The following is a 19,414-nucleotide window of genomic DNA, read 5'->3' as shown; positions in this document are numbered from 1 at the left end:
TCATCTTTGGGGACATTGTTCCATCTACTACTTGAGGATCACGACGTGGATGCTTTGGGGCCATTATTCCCTGTGCACCATGCACAGATTAGGACATACACATCTCTGAGGACGTAATTTAATCCACCGCATGGTGCCACGATCTACATTACAGGGATCCACGTAGCAACGGCGATAACTATGGCAGGTGGAATTCACATTCAGGTGACAATCATGATCAGTTAAGAAAAGCAAACCTGGACTCTACTGGAAATGGGGAGGGTTGTGTTCCAAACAAAAATCGCTTCTGGACTGAATGTCACAGCCACGGCCATGCAAAGAGAACCATGTCCCCTCACACACGAGTGCTCATGGCTCAGACACACTCAAACCAAACTAGACTGTCTCCCCATCAGCGACGTTGACATTTGGGGTTCAAGACTTGTGGGGGGGTGTTGTGTGTTGTAGGATGTTGAGTGGCATATCTAGGCTCCACCTAACACATGCCAGAAGCATGTTCCTACCTTCAGTGAAGACAACGAAAACTGTCTGCCAACATTGTGCAATGTTCCCTAGAGGCAGAGTCATCCCCAGTCTCGAACCACTGTCTAGGTAGGTAGGTAGATAGACAGATAGATAGATAGTAGGGCCATAGACAGATACATAGATGATAGATATAGATAGATAGATAGATAGATAGATAGATAGATAGATAGATAGATAGATAGATAATTAGCTGTGAAGATGGATGGATAGATATGATGGTTGGATGGATGGATGGATGGATGGATGGATGGATGGATGGATGGATGGATTGGTGGATGGATGGATGGATGGATGGATGGGTCGATCAATAGATGGATGGATGGGTCAATCAATAGATAGATGGGTAGATGATGGATAGATGGATGGATGGGTCCATCAATAGATGGATGGATGGGTCCACTGATGGATGGTGGATGGATGGATAGATAGATGGATGGATAGATGGATAGATATGGATGGTGGATGGATCAATGGATGGTGGGTGGATGGATGGATGGATAGATGATAGATAGATAGATAGTAGATGGATAGTAGATAGACAGACCATCTCTCATGCTAGGTTAGGGTGTCTCAGCCTCAGTACTGCTGGCATCTGAGGCTGGATCCCCTCTTTGATATAGGGCATCCTGAGCACTGGAGGATGTGGAACAGCGTCTCTGGTCTCCGCCCACCACAGCCAGGCAGGATCCTCCCCTCACCAGCCATGACAGCCAAGAACATGTCCAGGTCTTGCCAAGTGTCGCCCGGAGGCCTGATCACTCCCAGCTGAGAACCCCTCTTCCAGAGCCTTGTCTGCTGTGGGAGCAGACAGCTCGACCCACCCCGCTATCTCCCTGGTCCTGCAGCAATGTTCAGCCGGCGGTCATACCCTGAAACCCTGAATGTTCTACAGCCTGCACAGCCCTGGGAAGGGGAGCCACAGGTCTCTCTCCCCACTCCTGGGTCCAAGATGAGGTTTCCGCATGGAGAAAACACGACCGCATGGCTGGTCTCTCCACCGCAGGGGGACAGACTCCACCTCTGCCTCCCGGTCACCATCTGGGAAATAATTCTTGTCCCCCCAACACGATCCCTACACCCGGGGGCCGGGGGACAGCGAACTCCCCCCTTAACAGACAGCCCATCTACTGCAATTTGTGTGCACGTCAACTCTGACCAAAGCCTCGTGAAAGAAAGCTTCCTTTTTACTCGTATTCTCCAAACTTCCTTTTTTTTTTTTTAAGCTCACCATAGAACACTTCCTTTATTTATTTTCTCCCCCAACAATAATCTATTTAGCGCACACCGTCCTGGCTTCTCACCTCAGTGGTCAAGTCGTGAATTATGAAGCTTGGCTGTCCACCGCGGGCAGGTCCAGGCTGGTCCTGCTCTGGGAGCTGAGACTGGCAACAGTGGGGGCTTGTGCAGGCGACCGGGGCAGGGCGGAGGCCCCTCAAAGGGTTTCTGTGGCTTCAAGGAAGACGGAGGGAGGATACACCCGGCCGGCTGTGCATGAGTAGGTTCTCTTTCTAACCCTCTGGTGGGGGACGCCGGCCGGGCTGATGGTGAGTGTAGGTGTTTGCTCAGCACGGATGCTGAATTGAACCAGTGCCACCCCGCCCCCGGCCCATGGAGCCTTGTCCTTTCCCAGGTGCAGGGCTTGGAGCTCCGGGGGCTGGGACACGAGGGTCCTGCCCCCTTGACATGCTACCTGCCTGCAGATCTTCCCCAACACAGCAGCCGAATGCATGCACACCAAGAATCAATTCATGGGACGCGTGCACCCGCCGCTCCCACCCACCCGTTGACACCTTTTCAGTTCATCCAGGGGAGCCTCTCCTGCAGGCTAGCCTGACAGCATCCTGCATGCACTCTGTGTTCCCCACCTCTGTTCCCTCCCACTGTTCCCAGCACAGCAGGGCTGTCCATTCTGCAAACCAAGGGTGAACCCTGCATGCGCTGCACCCGTGGGACAGGACCAGAGAGGGTGCACGGCTGCCCAGCACAGACTCTCCCACGCCTGCCCGCGCACTGGCTTCTTCCCTGTTGCTGTCCCGTGTGAAGGGTGCCCGGGCCACGGAACCGCTGGGCCACTGCCCCTTGAACCGTGATGGACAATTTCAGACAGAACAAATGGGAGCCAGTCTGCAAGGCCATCGGAAGGCGTGACGAGCTTCCTCATAGGGACGAGGTTCATCCGTTCAAAACTCCGATCTCTGCACCGACCCCGAATGCCTCCCACTCAGGAAGGCTGCACCCCTGCCCACATCTTTCTTGGCATATTTTAGACACATTTTAGAGATTTTATTTATTTGACACATACAGAGAGAGAGAGAGAGAGCACAAGCAGGTGGACGGGTATTAGAATAGGGAGAAGCGGGCTTCCCGCGGAGCAGGGAGCCTGAAACGGGACTCCATCCCAGGACCCCAGGATTATAACCTAAGCCAAAGGCAGACGCTTCACGGACAGACCCACCCAGGCGCCCCCGCACGTCGTTTAAACCAGATTATCAAACTTAACACATTTAAACCAAAACCAACGACTAACATTCCCCGGGAAATTTTCCTTCCCGGATATATTTCTCCAACCTTTAAATATATATATATATATTTTTTTAATTGTTTCATGGAAAGACTTTTTTTAAACAGTTCTAAAAAATAAATAAAACTTAAAGATGACAAAAGTCGTTTAGTGGGTATGGAGCTTCAGTGTGGGATGACGGAAGTGTCCATGCTCACACGGGGTAGATGCTGATGGTGTTTGCAGAACTATGTGAATATGGTTGATGCTACATACCGCACGCTTTGCAGATGCTAAATTTTATGCTGTATGTATTTTACCACCATTTAGAAAAAAGAAAGATGGTTGAATGAGCTCACTTGGTTCTTTTCTTTTTCATTGGTTTTCCGGGTAATATCGCTCCCCGTAGAATGAACCGCCCCTACATTAATGCTGCCCTTGGGATGCAATAAAATCTTACTTACGAATAATACAAACCATCCCTCTTCCTGTGCGAACTCGGGCCTTTTGAAGAACTTCGGCGGGAGCGTTCAGGTCGGGCACTGTCTGGGTGGAAAAGCCGGATGCACGTTTACCGGGCTGGAGGTGTTCTGCTTACTCTGGTTCCTATTTCCACAAAGCCCTATTATCTGGAGAAAAAGGGTCCCCGCGTCGGCAGCGTGATCCCCATGACCCAAGCACCTGCCTGCTGCCGGGTCCTGCCGCGGTCCTGCACACCCAGCTCCCCACGTTGTCTCGCGCCCACCTAGACGCTGGGTCTGCACATGCTAAGGACACAGGCAAGTGGCCCAAATCACCGGACAGAGAGAGGAGCATGGTCAAAATCGCCCGCAAATCACTCTCCCCGAAAGGCGTCCACGGGGACCTCAGAACCATCACCACCTGTGTCCTCACTGAACCCAGTTTGGGCGTTCACGAAATTATAGAACCACAAATCCCACCTCCGGAGTCTGACCCTTGATTGGTGTCGCCCGCGTCCGGTAAATCACGCCAGGCCCCGAATTTCAGAATGGGGGCCACGGCGGGTCCCGCTTTGCCCTGACCGTGTGGGTAAACGGCGCATCATCCAGCACTGGGTGTTTTCCAACAAAAAAACAGGGAGGTTTGGGATGATGGCAGCTTGCAGACGTGGGGAGCATTGGGTTTTTACGTGATTTTTGAGAATGGGTTTGGGGAGACTTCACCCCATTGCGAATTCTCCATTTCTTGGGAAGTTCTGCTGGGTTGGGGTGTCGTGGTTCCGGATCGAGTGCGTCTCCGCAGTTTCCGATTGTGTGTTGGCTTCCACAGGCAGAGGAGGACGCCACAGACGGCCCCCCCGAGCGGCAGGGACAGGAACCCACGCTCTGGTGAAGCCTCTTAGCTGTTCCTGTCGCCTCTGAGCTGACTGCCGTCCCCCCGAAAGGGGCCCCGTTCCAATCACGCTTGCAAAACGATGCATGCAACATGCGTGCCTCGGGCCAAGAGGACCCTCAGCCGTGGGAAATCATACTTCCTGATTGCAGCACCCGCTGGTGGTGGACTCGGGTCCCATGCACACGGGGGTTGTCCAGGGGGAGCTGAGCTGCCCCCCCACCGGCTGCTGGGAGTGAGGGGTGCCTGTGCCCCGGAGCCGTCCCTGCAGAAGGGCTTGGGGGGCAGTGGGGAGGGGTCACGGAGGGCACAGGCAGCGGAAGGTGGTGTGGGTCCATCTGCACAGAGTCCGGAGGCTGCCGAGCTCCGGGGCCATCTGCACGATTGAGGGGGTGGTGAGTGGGGTGCTGCCACCCCCTAATTGCATCCTGCTTCCCACAAGCTGGGTGCAAAGCCTGCTTGACCCACGAGCTAGAGCCAACCCCGGCGAGTGACCCCGAAACACGCGGGGCGTCACCCATGTCCGTCCTGTCGCTTTTCCTCCAGATACAGCCCCTCCCTCCCACCCGCCTATTCCTATTTGGGGACGTGGCTGGTCCAGCCCGGGGTCCCCACGTTGTTTGCCACCGGGAAAGGGACGCCCTGACGGGGACTCTGCCGCGAGGAAGAGATGTGAGTGCGTGTGGGATGGACACCAATCACGTGGTGCTCTGTCTGTGGTCCTTTGTTGAGGCCACTGAGTCCAGGGGTCTGGGCTGTGTGGGGAGGGAGGGGCCCTCCGTGGCGTGCAGTGTTTCCTGCATGTGTCACCAGAATCAGGGAACTCTCGGAGAAGCCGTGGACGCCTGCTGCCCCCCAGTGGCGTGTGGGGAGCATGGCCCAGGTGGCCAGGCTGCGAGGAACCAGCTCTGATCCGTGTCCTGCCGCTGGTGTCAACGGTGCAGCCCACGGGAAAAACTGAAGGCATTGCCACCAGGTTCCAGGAGCACCCGTGCCGAGAGCCCCCGCGCACGCTGCATGTCCCCGCACGCTCCCTGTGCGTCCGCACCGCCTACAAAGCGCCGTGGACTGTTTTCCGCGTCTTGTGGTGTTCACGGTGCAGCGTTCCTGCCCCAGATCAACAGGAAAGGGCTCCTGCCTATGCGTCCGGCCCGCCCTCCAGGATAAACAGGCCGGGCGATCGTGAATGGAATCCTCCTAACTGCTCGTGCTGAAGACGGGTTCCTTGTCCGCACGGAGAGAAGCTGTGTACGAGCTGGCGTGCCCGTTTGCAACAAGGCGATGTGGATTTTCCAGCCCGTTGCAGGGTGCTTCTAAGTCCTGGCCCTGTCTCAGGCATCACACATCTGGCCACGTTGACCTGCAGCCTTGACAGCTTGCATGGAACAGATAGCCAGCCCACCTGCTCAGACGGCCACGGGGTAAAGCACACCCCAGGTGGGATGCATCCACGTATGTGTGTGTGTGGATGTCACAGGACTGGGGGGATATCGCGGCACAAACCAAACCCCCTGTTCCCGGCCGGGAAGCGTGCACGCAGGCCCTTCTTCTGAGGGCACGTCTGAGGTCCTGCAGCAAGGAGGTGAATCGTAGGTACCTTGTAGTCTGTGTGCACCACCCTGTTGCACACGCTGGCGGGAAACGGGCCAACGTGGAGCTCTAGGTTCCTTTGCTTCTGCAAAACCTGAGGCGGGATGATCTCGGGCTAGTTGCAGCCGCCTGCCCCAGGTGCAGATACTGTGCACCTTGTTTCCAGATTTGGGTACCTGCCAAAAACGCCTTGCTTCTTCGGGGTCGCGATGAATGGGCTCCTTCTGTCTCTCCTTCCTGCTTACATGAGATCTGGCTCTTGGAGACGGACGTTCCTCAAGGCCCGTGAGGCCGTACCGAGCAAGGCTTAGGGAGGCTGGTTGCGGAATTATGGATGATGCCTTGACGCATGCAACTTTCTTTGCTGGCCATTTTCCACAAAAGTGTACTTTTTTCAAAGACAGCCAGATTTTAAAGGGAGAGAGGCCAGCTGGGGTGATACTTATGAGCTCTAGCAAAAAATAAAATAAAAATTAGTCTCTGCCATTAGAAGATATTTTTTTTTTCTCTATTCAGGGGACCAGTTGATAATTTTTTTTTTTCTCTTCAGGGGGACCAGCTTTGTCTGCGGGAGGCTCCTTTAGGGAGGCTCCTTTAGGGGATGGAGATGGATTTCTTTGGAATGCAGGCCTACGTGTACAGGAAAGAACGTGCTTTGTTGAAACAATGTAGACTTAGAGGGAGGGAGGGAGTCACTGATCAGAAAGAGGACACACTCCCCAAGCCGCGACTCTGTATGCAGAAGGAAACGGATACAGATCTAGTTCCTACTGTGCAGTCACCAGAATTGCCTGAGCCCCTTCCTCCGTATCTTCTGCCCACTTCCCGGCCCAGAAGCACCACGCCCCTGGCATCAGCAAGCCAAATCTCTACCTGCAATGCTTCCCCTGATTTTGCAAAAGGACGTTTTTGCAGATACAGCTACTTGACTGTGGAATAGTAGCATAAATATATGTAACCTTATGCATCTAGGGACAAATGAAGAGCAGGATACAACGTATCCATCCTTACAAACTTCGGTAGAAACAAATAGTACAATAAAAAGTATCGGATCTATAGGCAGAGATAGGAATAAATGCTAAAATTAAATATATGTCATTCTGTGCAGTTAGGTAGAAAATGAAGACCAGAACGGAAGGCGTCTTAGTCTTATGCATCGAGGTAGAAATAGATTAAAAATATTTCATCCTATGCACTTAGGTAGAAACACATATCTATGTAATCTTATATATGTATTTGCCTAATAAATACTGCAAGTGGGCCAACTCAGATTTCCCTTTCTTGCACCAAGGGGTCTTTTCTACACATGCATTATGAACAATCAGACACATGGAGCTTTGACATCAAGTCTCACAGCTTCCTTATCCCCACCATCAGGCTTACTAAGAAAATAGGCTTCTTGACTCTTCGTCAAGAGTCATTTCCAGTCTGCCCGTTTTGGGGTGTCCTGCATAAATATCCCTCCCCCAGGTGGTTGGGGAAACCGCATTTGAGATGCCGTGAAGGGGTACGAGGGTCTGCATGGGGAAGGCAAGACTTTTGGTTTGCACATTCCCTCCTCAAGCTTGCGGGGTCCAGCCTGCTGCTATCCATGGCACGTGTTTCCAGCTTTAAAGACGTGGGATCCTCGTCACAGGAGCTCAGAGGAGGTGAGAACACGGGGAGCTACTGCTCATCCGGGAAGGTGAGGGGGCCCATCTGGGGAGGTGGGGGGTTCCTGGGTGCACGGACGTGCCTGGGCAGGGAGATCCAGGTGCATTGCAGAGGTGTCTAACCTTTCACAGGCAAACTTCATCCACAAGGGTCCCTGTGCCCCTATGCACAAAGCAGGAGTACAGGACTCAGGAAGATGCAGCCCCTTGCCCTAGCAGGAACTTGGATCTGAAAGCAAAGACAGCTCTAGGCTTTGCAAGGAGGAAGACAGTGCACAGCCTTCTCGTCTCCCAGGAACTTCCAAAGAAGTAGCTTCTAACCATCTGGAGCGTGCACGCAGGGGACCGCAAGCTGTCTTGATACGCTCAGAATCCGGCAATGCAGGAAGCAAGCACGGCTCACAGTTGGGGGCAGAGAAGACTCGCCCTGCCCATGTGGCGGCCAGCCCCGGGGGCCAGGGGGCTAAGAAAACAATGACTGTTCTCGCAGGCACCCTTGGGGTCAGGGGTCCAAGAGGAGGGCTGGTGCAGAGCCCCACATCTGGGACCAGGATGGAGAGACAACTCCTCCCCTCCCAGGGGTGAGGGCTGGGGGTGGGGAGAGGGGTCAGGAAACAGGAGAATAAATTAGAAAGAGGTGAGGAGGCGGGGCCCGGTTCAGGAATGCCCAGCGCAGTCCCCACCTGATGGAGACTCACGTGCCCAGCTGTGGTCCCCAGATCCTGGGTGGTGGGGGTGGGAATCGGGGTCTCACGAAGGTACGGTGTCACACGGGCCGTGTTCAAATTCCACCTGGCACCAACGAGCCTATGTTGGGATATTGGATGTTCTCTGCTCCCTTCCCCCTGTGCCATGCACTGGGACATAGGACGTCCCCCAGATGTGGAGCCTGCCAGTGCTGGGACACGCTTGCTCAGTTTCACGGGGACACATCTGTCCCTGGGGTGGGCGAGCACATCCGTGAGGATGACAATGTCCAGAATGAGCTGTTGCCGCCATCTTTCAAAAGCTGGGGGTTGCAGGTAGAATTGAACAATCGATATTCATGTGTATATAATGATAATATAGTTATTAGTCGATGCCTAACATGCATTATGGTATTGATAGTGAAGGAGTCCGGAATGAGCCACTGTGGCGTAAAAATTATTTTGAGCTGAAAGCATCTGAGTTTCTGAAATTCCTCACCTACCTGAAAGCAGGGCTCCCCCAGCAATGCAAGTGCCATAAACCCACTCCCTGGAGAAGCTCTAATCTCTTCTGGGAGATGAGGTGTCAACACCACATGCAGATGACACTGTTATACAAATATTATATCTCCTATTATCCGAAGACCCATTCATCTTTCGAAGTAGCTCTTTGCCCTTTTCTCTCCCCCTTTTGGTCATTTGTTCTCCTAGATGCCAGAGGAAAAGTTTCTCCTACCTGGCAATATTACTAGAGGGAAGGATAATCTGGTTTTTGTCAGTTTAATTTGCATGCCCCAAGGACAGAACCTAAGAGGGTAGAGGAGAAGTTTTTCCTACCTGGCAATATTACTAGAGGGAGAGATAATCTGGCTTTTGTCAGTTTAATTTGCATGCCCCAAGGACAAAACCTAAGAGGGTAGAGGAAAAGTTTTTCCTACCTGGCAATATTAATGGAAGGAAAGATAATAGAGTAGCTTCATCCAACCTTGCCACCCCCTGTTCACCTTTGCTTTTGTTTTTTCCCCTCTTCCTCCCCAAATGTCTGCCCCCCCAGACCAATGAAAGCCAAGGTTTGAGCCTGGGGTAGGGGCCACAGTGACTGGGTCCCCCACCCCTTGCATACATGGAGGAAGGGGACCCTGGGATGCTGGTGCCAGGCCACCGTGCAGGAGGGGCGTCCCAGAAGTGAGAAGCCGGGTGGTCCCATTGGGATCATTGGAAAGCCAAGCTCACCTCCTCCCAAATCCTTGACATTTCTCACCTAAGGGATGTGTGAGTGTGCAGATGCCTGCAAGTTTGCACTGGCGGCGTCAGAGAGTATGGGTATCCATAAGTCGGTGAAATCTGATGGCCTGCCTGGAGGAAGGCGGTGTGGACACTGGGGGGCACAGGGAATGAACATGGATGGATCTTGGCCATCATCCTGAACACTGGCACCCGGGGCTGCTCCTGGGCAGGTGCAGACCTCATGCCCAGAGGAGGCCGTCCCCGTGATGGGAGCGTGCAGCCCACATTGACCACCACGGACTGTGGCATTGACAGGAAGGCCCCAGAGCAGGAGACGTGAGCACAAACTATCACTCGGCACTCCCCTCCCATCACCGGAGAGCACAGGCAAATCCCTAAATCTTAACGGCATACCCACCACATGACTTTGGCCATTGGTTGGGTGTTTCTGTCGCTCGGCTTCGGGACGGAGAAAACCCTTCCCTGCCAGGATGAGCTATCGGTCTGCATGAACCAATCAATTTCCCCTGAGGTGTGTACTTCAGGTCTGTGTGAGTCAGGCTAACGTGAGTTGAGCCTTCAGGGATTGCTTGGCTTTGGCAATTGGGGTGAAATCAGACTTCTGAGTCTGTAAGGTTAGAGGGGGCAGTCCCACTATGGGGGGTGAATCCGGATTCAGAAACCCACCCTTCAGTTCAGTATTACAACTGGTAATTAGCATCACAAGAGCAGAAATAGACAAAATAACTGAGTAACTGGTCTGAATCATTTTTAGGGAAAATGTCAGTATGAGGATGTGCTCTTCTGAGCCTGGCTTGTGTCACGTCCCATCGTGGTGCACACGGTTGAAAACCTTCAAAGACTCGGGGGAAAAAAATACCTTTGATAGCTGTTTCTTGAACTTTTTTTTTTTTTTTTGCCTTTTCCTTCCTACTTAATTGAGATACGATCAACAAGTGACTCTGTGTGAGTTTAAGATATATAAAGTGATAAGCTGATGCATTTGTATGGTGCAAAATGCAGACCATGGTGAGGTTGCCCAACACATTCATCACCTCCCATAATTACCTGCTTCTTTTTTTAAATTTTGTGCTGAGAATGTTTCAGATCTAGTGTCTTGGCAACTTTGAGGCTCACAACCCAGCTTTGCTGACTATGGTCCCCATGCCTGGACTCGTTCATCCTATCACGGGAAGCACATGGCTCTGACCCACATCTCCGCATTTCTGCATCTCCAGCACCTAGAGACCACGTGTCCACTCTCTGCTTCTGTGAGTTTGACTATTTTGGATTCCACGTAAAAGTGAGCTCCCGCAGAATTGGACTTATTTCACTCAGCATAATCCCCTCCAGTTCCATCCATGTTGATGCAAATGGTGGGTATTCATCCTTTCTGACGGCTGAGTAATCTTCCACTGTATGTATACCACCTCTTCTTTATCCATTCATCTGTCGAGGGACATCTTGGCTCTTTCCACAGTTTGGCTATCGTGGACATTGCTGCTATAAACATTGGGGTGCACGTACCCCTTTGGGTCCCTACATTTGTATCTTTGGGGTAAATACCCAGTAGTGCAATTGCTGGATCATAGGGTAGCTCTATTTTCAACTGTTTGAGGAACCTCCATACTGTTTGCCAGGGTGGCTGCACCAGCTTGCAGTCCCACCAACAGTGTAGGAGGGTTCCCCTTTCTCCACATCCCCGCCAACATCTGTCATTTCCTGACTTGTTAATTTTAGCCATTCTGACTGGTGTGAGGTGGTATCTCATTGAGGTTTGGATTGGGATTTCCCTGAAGCCAAATGACATGGAGCATCTTTTCACGTGTCTGTTACTGATTTGTATGGGTTTTTTTGGGGGGAAAAAGTCTATTCATGTCTTCTGCCCATTTTTCAATGGGCTTATTTGTATTTTTAGTGTTCAGTTGTATAACTTCTTTATGTATTTTGGCTACTAATCCTGGATCAGATATATGGTTTGCAAATATTTTCCCCTTTCTGTAAATAAACTTTTTTATTATTATTATCCCTCCTCAAGGAGGCTTTTTTGACATTTTTCCTAATCCCCCCCACCCTATGTATAATATATGTTTATATAATATATATAGAACTGTGGCATATAGTTAAAAAGGGTAAAATGCTTTCTTTTCTCAGTGATTTCCCCCTTTGAGGGCTGAAAGGCATTACACACACACACACACACACACACACACACACTCATATGACAAAATGCACACCAATTTGTAAATTTGAGTACTGTGTGTGAGTTCTTATATTATTCTTGCAACTTTTCTGAAAGTTAGACATTATCTCAAAAGGTACTTTTTAAGCACACCGCCTGCATTATCTTTCAGACCTTGTCTCTAACTGTTATTGGAAGAATTACCTTTTTTTTATTTGGGCGACAATTTCACATAGTTTTAGTGCAACTGTCTTATGTATATATATATGGGATAAAAATATATATATATTTTAATGTTATCTGATCATTTTGTTATGGGCAGAATTATCTTTTATTTTTTTATTTGGGGGACAATTGGCATAATTTTAGCGCAACAGTCCCATATATCTTTTTAATGTTATCCGATCACTTTGTTATTGGCCGAATTAGCTTTTATTGTATTTGGGGGATGATTTGGCATGGTTTTAGCATAACTGTGCCATATGTATTTCTTAACGCTATCTGATCATTTCGTTATGGGAAGACTTGTGTTTCTTGATTTGGGGGATGGTTCACCATAGTTTTGGTACACCTCTCATGTACCCTGGAGAGAAACGAGCTTATGTGGTTTGGGATCCTATGTCCCCTCTGCTCCCCTCCAGGCTTCGGGCTGGCGCTCACTGAAGCCCCGCCAGGCAGGCAGGCAGGTCGCCCCTCCCCCTCCTCCGGCGCCAAGGGTCGCGTGACCCTGCTTTCCTGCAGACGAAAGAAAACAGCATTCCACAGAAAGGTTTGTGCTGGTGGCTTTTCAAAAGAAACCCCCAAATACGTTTCCCCGGACCCACGCAGAATTCACACATTTTGCACCCTACGGCTGGCTTCCCTCTTGTCCTCCTTCCTGTGTCTTTGTGCCTCGTGGGGACCCAGAGCTGGTGTTAAGATTATTTTGAGCTGAAGGCATTGAGTGTCGACCAGAGGCAGAAAGAAGCCTTCTCCAGGCGCTTCCCTCATCCGGCACAAACCCGCAACTCCCGGGAAGCAGAGCTCCATAAGTTCCTCTTCTGGCCCGCTCTCTGCCCCAGAAGGCAGAAAGCAGTAAAACCCACCCAAACCCTCTGTCCAGAGCAGTTTATGGCCCTGCAGGAGATGCAGAGACCACTCATATCTGTCTGGACCAACATCATTGCAACCTTTCTTACCTGCTGTTTGTTTTGAGAAAACCCATCGATGGTCCCACAAAGTCATCTGTGCTCTTGTAAGGTAAGGGCTTTTTCTCCCCACCCCCACACTGCCCCCGCCTTTTAGGAGGGTAGAGATGCCCCTGATTCTAAGCATCCCTTCAGCTACTCCTCACGGGGACCCCAGCACCCCACCCCCAAAATGTGGACTATTTTAAACTAAAGGTCACCGAGAACCAGCAGAAGCAGGAGACGCTCTAGGAACGGGGCGCCCATTTCTGTAAAGAAAATTCACATTCATAAGTGAAATATCCCCTTGTAGAGATGTCTCCCTGTCCCAGAGCTGGAAGAGGACCCCCTTGTAACAACTCTTATCAATGGAGGACGTCTTGACTTACATCCGCATAACAAACACCACGGAACACCCCGTTCACCATACTATCCTGGTCACTTTCCCATAACTTGCTTCCATAGTGCAGGAACCCAAAATCCCTTTGCCTTTGTTTAGCCTGAAAAAGTATATAAGCCCCTTCTAACCAACCCTCAGTGTTACTCATCTCTGGGTACTCTCATGTGTAAGTGTGATGCAATGTTAATAAACTACTGCTTGTGTTTCTCTTGTTGATCTCTCTGGAGCCAATGTCATTTTCAGGACCCTACTCAGAGAAGCCAAGATGGGAAGAGATTTTTTTTTTTCACTCCCTATATTCATCACTGAACTCTCCTGTGTGTATGCACACCAAATGCATAAATAAAATCTTTTTATTTTTCCTCTTGGAAATGCATGTTCTCAGTTTAATTGACAGCCCCCAGGCACAGAACCTAAAAGTGTGTGGGACATGTTTTTCCTATGGTGCAGTTCAAACCTCGCTATAGAACTATCATTGCATGTAGAGAGTCCTCTTGAGAACCACTTGGAACATCGAATGCTCCTGGAGACTAGATTTTGGAGCATTGTCCCAAACACTTCCTCTGCTCCATGCACCCACCTGTCTTGGGGTGTGACTAACATCTTAAGAATGTCCCTGAGGCAGAAGGATGGTTTGTGATGGGGCTTTATTGGAATCAGAGCCGCTCATGAAAGTCTATGAACATTAGCAGTGGGGAGCCTGCTTAGGTGTGGGCAGCGGTGTGGCTTACATGGCCCATCTTTGTCACTTCTTCCCTCACCACAGACCAGTGGCTGCCAAGCCTGGGTACGGCTCTGCGTATTGACCTGAAAGGTTTCTCCATATGGCTTGGGGTGGTGCTGGCTTCACACCGTCGTAAGGTGTGGGTGCTCTTCTTCTATTTCCCTTTGAAAATCAGGGTCCCACCTCAAAGGGGCAGACTGGGTCGGGGCTCAGACAGGGGCTCTTGTTTCCCTGCACGTGAGGGATAAGAGATGGGGGGGACCCTGGGGACACCATTGTCATTTAGAGCATGCTGCACAGCTGCTGACTTGATTTCCTGGGGCAATCATAACAAAGGACCTTAAATTGGGGGACTTGGGGCAACATTCTCCCCCAGCTCCGGAGACCAGACCCCTGAGATCCAGGCGGGGCAGGACCACTGAGATCCAGGTGGGGCAGGGCCCCTGAGATAAGTGTGTCTGTTATTTTTTTTTTTTTTTTAATTTCAGACTTTCTTCAATTTATGTTGCCAAATCGCTTCCTGGAATTTGGGTGTGATTTACCCCCCTGCGTCCCAGCTCTCCTCGTGGGACAGCTCTCACTGCAGCTGTGGGCTCTCTGTATTTTTGCATAATTGTGTTTTGCATAATTGAGAATGCGTCAAAAGTCCATTGTGGCGGGGGGGTGGGGAGAGATGCTACCTGACAGACCGTTCTGCCCGAGGAATCAGGCATTTAGGAAAAGTCCATTTTCACTTTACCCCACACCCAGGAAGGAAATCACAGATACATCCAAGATGTAAATGCTTGATTGAAGCAAACCTACGTAAGTAACTGCGAGAAAGCAGGGAATGTTTCGGAAAGCTCTAGACGAGCTCGTTCTTTCTAGATCTGCGCCCCGTGGAAGAGAAAACCAAGCTGGAAGACTGAGCCCCACGTGTGTGCGTTGACACCGAGTATTCCTGCAAGGCCAAGGATTGGCGTAAATACGGTTACTTCGCCCAAATCGGATAATCATATTAATATAAATGTCATTTCAAACATCTGCACAACCCATATATTAAACAAATACATATATGTAGATATATATACATATTTGTCTATAGCTAATAAATATTTGAAAAATAGATATGAACCGCCTCGCAAACGTAATATACACTACTTATCGAGGCGACTGTATTGATTGATTGATTGATTGATTGATTGATATAAGCTCTACACCCAGCATGGGGCTCAAACTCACGACCCCGAGATCAAGAATCAAGCGCTCCCCCCATAGAGCCAGCCCGGCACCCCTCGAAGCTACTGTTGATCAAAGACACTTTGCAAACCATTGTACGGTCCAACAGTTACAGGATGGGGTGGTAAAAAATCCCCAAGTATGTTCCAAGGAAAAGGGGGTTTCCTTCATTTTCATAGCTGTCACAGAAAACAGGATCTTGGGGGTAAAATAAAGCTGAACCAGCTCTGAAACACGGGAGGTCTTCAGAGGCTGGTTTGTACTTTGTCGGGAAGAGGACTAAGGTGCATAATGTCGATAAGAACTGTTGGATCTGGCTTCTGGATGCGCCCCGCACCGGGGAAGCTCTGAGCCTCCTCCATAAAAACACAGCGATCAATCCAGGGGACATCTGTAGAGTGGGCATCCCCCTTTGCCCCTGTCAGGGAGCTCCTGCCTCCACAGAGCACCCTCTGGGATGCAGGGCTGGCCATGTGACCCATGCCGGCCAATCAGAGCGGCCCAGGCCCTGCAGCACAAGTGGGTCCAGGAGCAGGGCTCCTCGGGGACAATTGGTAGCTGGATGCTGGGACATCCTCTCTGTCCTGGTAACACAGGCAGTGAGGGCCAGGGAGAAGGTTCACAAAGGGCATGTCGATCCTTTGCTGAGAAAATATATGTTTTGCAGAAGGACAGAAAAGGGAATCTACAAAAAACAGGAAGGTCAGCTGTGTATAGATGCAGAGGCTGATGGATGCCCTGAATGAGTGCAAAGTCAAAGCCAAACGGAGTCTCTCAGGGACATGAAGAGATGATGCATGAACTCAGATAAAAGAAAAAAGGGACCCAGAGATTTTTGAAGAAGAAAAAGAAAAAAGGGATGCAAAGATTTTTGAAGAAGAAAAAGAAAAAGAAAAAAAGGGGATGGCATTTGCCCTACCGAATATCAATATATAAAGCTCAAGTGAGGGGCACGTGGCTGGCTCAGTCCAAGGAGAGTGCAACTCTTGATCTCAGGGTTGTGAGTTTGAGCCACACACTGGGCGTAGAGATTACTAAAAAAAAAAAAAAAGAAAGTAAATTGACTTTAAAAAAAAAGAGTGACTTTAAGCATGGAGGGTTGGGGGCAAGAATCGACCAAAGACACCCATGTCTGTACATAAATGGGGACTCTGTTCATGGCAGAAATGGCATCGCCACACATCGGGGTGGGGGGGAAGGATGGATACTTCGGTAGATGGTGGACAATCAGCTATCCATTAAGAAAAAATACAAATTAGGCTAAATCTTCGTGATGGGCATGATTCTGGCCCCTAGGACCATCTCGCGCGGCACCACACCCATATATATGTCATGATGTTCATCAAGCAAATTGAGGGTATAATTAAGGCACCTACTTACCTGCATGCAAGATCTGGAGATGAATTTACCCAGCGTAATCCATCACACGAGCCCTTCCACGCGCGGGGGGAGAAAGGGGAGACAGAGAGAGACAGCCAAAGCATGAGAAGGGGGTGAATTCTGTGAGCATCCCGAATGAGCTCGGGAGTGGATTCTGGGAAGACACATAGCCCCGCGGACACCTTAATTCCGGGTTTTCAGCTCACAGCCTGAAAACCCAGCTCGGCAGTGTGCAACCTGTGCCCAGAAACGGGAACGACAAAACGGAAGTCATGTGGGGCTGCTAAGTTTGTGCTCCTTTGTTACACGGCATAGCTAACTAAGGCAATCTCTAACCCACCATTTAGAGACACAACGGTCGAGGTAGATTAAGCACATCCTGACAAATGAGGAATCATTGTAACTTCCAGCAAGGGGGTGTGGGGAGAGAATAGGAAGGTGTCTTTATGGTTTATGGGATAGGGAACGTTTGCTTCAACAAGGCACAAGAAGTGCATTCTGCAAAGGGAAGGAATCCACGTTGGAATCATTGTCTCCCCAGATTTGGGGACTTGAGATCCTCAAGAACCCTCTGGAGAAGGTGAGTGAGTTCATAAAGAATATTCTCTTAGACGTGAATGGGGGAGGGAGGGAGGTCAGTGTAGGTAGTCGGTCAACGCCGTCCGGGTTTTATGTTTGAAGGAATCCAGAGAGGTGTGCGGCGGACCAGAATTCCTCAGCCGCGGGTGATCACGTGGCCGTCCCCGCAGGAGACATGCAATCTTCCGCGGCTCTGTTTATGACCCTTTCCCGCCAAAGGGTTTCCGATGCAAAGGCGTGCACGCAAACGATGCCGACCTTAAAAAGTCCTCAACGTTTGCTAAGACGCGTTTCCCAAATCCCCTATTTCCCGCGTGGCAGGCGGTGACCACCCAGATGTGAACTCCGGGCGGGTAGCCAAAGGAAAGTTGAAAATTCCCCCTTTAGGGCCTCCTGGATCTGCCAGCCGTGGTGTGCCAGACACCGAGCGGAGAAAAACAGTTTACGAGAGTTTGCGCGCAACGGTCTGGGGTTTTTAGAACGTGAACGTGAAAGCGCGCGTGTTGAACTGGATTTTGGTTCTAAGAACTTCGTCAAGAAAGTGATTTTGACTAAACACTTGGAGGGTCTCAGGCCATGAGGCTCAGCACCTCTTAAATTCATGTTTTCTTCGTAGGCGTAGGGAGATACAATGCATAGCCTTTAAATATTCATCTTAGGGGATTTTTTTTTTTAATTGAAGAAATGTGGGAATGTAGAAAGCAGCGAGATGCGAATGAAACATAGACATTTTTACGATGTCTTTTTCCAAAATAACCAGAGGCACCTCGCAATGCTTGGCAAATGTCTGGACTTTTTTTTTTTTTTTTTTTTTTCCTATTAGAATCCTAATTGCTTCTCCTGTGTAACGTAAGCGCCCATCGAAAGCATCTACCAGTCCTGGTCTCGAGGGTAATAGGATACACCGATCCCTGCTTCCAAGCGTGGACGGAGACTTTCATTAAAATGAGGGCCGGTTTGTCCAGAGGGATTTCTGAGCATACGTTTTTATGGCTGAATTCCGAACACACAGAAATGCTGAACAAGTATAATTCCGGCACGGCGTGCATATTCTGAAACTGCTTTCTGCGGATTCTGGGCTTAAGCTAATGAATGGGTTTAATGGGGGTAATGGGAGTCGTATTTCTCACGGCCGGAGAAAGATTTTCGCACATGGAAAGATGGAGGTGTTGGGCTGAGGTTGGGGTATTATCAGTGTGTGAGTCACCCTGGGGGCGACCGAAGCAAAGCAACATAAATCAGGTGGCCCAAAACCACAGAAATGTATCCGGCCACCCCCAGCTCTGGAGACCAGAGTCTGAGATCCAGGCGGGGCAGCACCACTGAGATCCAGGCGGGGCAGGACCACTGAGATCTAAGAGGGGCAGGACCGTGCTCCCTATGGAGACTCCAGGGGAGGGTCCTTCCTGCCTCTTCCAGCTTCTGGGGCTCCAGGTGTCCCTGGGCTGGTGGCCGCGACCCTCCCATCTCTGCCTCCGTCCTCACGTGGCTTCTCCTCTGTGTCCGTGTCTCCTCTTCTGTCTCTCACAAGGACACCTGTCATTGGATTTAGGGCCACCCTCATGCAGGATGAGCTCATCTCAGATCCTTCACTTATATTTGCAAAGACCCCATTTGCAAATAAGGTCCCATTCTCAGGGACGAGTACACATGAGTTTGGGGGACACCATCCAACCAACTCACATTCCCATTAAGTAAGAACCCTATAAATACCCGCTCAGCAGGTAAGTGGTGAACTTCTTCCAAAATTTGATGACAACAGTTAATTCATGTGTCTTTCTCAAACTCTGATCTCTCACCGCTAGGTTTTTGTTTTGTTTTGTTTTGTTTTTTTACCACTAGGGTTTTTAAGAAGTACTTTTGGGGTCCCTGACTGGTGGACATACCAGTGAAGGGTATGTGCCCTCCACATAGAAAAGCGGATGTAGTGAGGGTGCTTCACGGTTTCCTCGTGTGACTGTAGGGATTCGTGTCTTTGGGGTTGGCAGTGGCCACTGGCCAGCCGGTGTCATCTTCGGGGCAGCTGACATCAGGGACCTTTGCTCGTTTCCCGGCTGTGAGCTGGTAGAGTCCGTAGTCCCGCCCTTCCCTCATGTTTCCGTGTGGTGCGGTGGACAGAAATGGAGGCACAAGGAGCCAGAAGCAGCCTCCCCAGGAAATCCAGAAGCACAGTGGAGAGTGGACAGTGTTTCCTCATCCCCCAGGGGGCGCGGGCACAGAACTCAGCCGAGG

At 50.4% G+C, this 19,414-nt stretch overlaps 1 long non-coding RNA gene across 4 annotated transcripts; it reads left to right on the top strand.

Annotated features, from left to right (window-relative positions):
• Nucleotides 1–10,518: 10,518 nt before the first annotated feature.
• Nucleotides 10,519–13,649, top strand: LOC112812926 (uncharacterized). Of its 4 annotated transcripts, none has more exons than XR_003205394.2 (4): nucleotides 10,526–10,804; nucleotides 12,357–12,484; nucleotides 12,823–12,954; nucleotides 13,098–13,649. It is a non-coding gene; the product is annotated as an uncharacterized lncRNA (long non-coding RNA). The 4 variants fall into 4 exon arrangements; XR_003205392.2 differs by having other exon boundaries at nucleotides 12,818–12,954; XR_003205393.2 differs by having other exon boundaries at nucleotides 10,519–10,909; nucleotides 12,357–12,954.
• The last annotated feature ends 5,765 nt before the right edge of the window (nucleotides 13,650–19,414 follow it).

Source organism: Callorhinus ursinus, unplaced genomic scaffold, assembly GCF_003265705.2.
Source record: "Callorhinus ursinus isolate GAN/ISIS: 27379988/994484 unplaced genomic scaffold, GSC_fseal_2.0 scaffold16, whole genome shotgun sequence".
Classification (NCBI taxonomy): Eukaryota; Metazoa; Chordata; class Mammalia; order Carnivora; family Otariidae; genus Callorhinus; species Callorhinus ursinus.
Note: the sequence above shows the minus strand (reverse complement) of the source record. Positions and strands in the feature narration are given on the sequence as shown.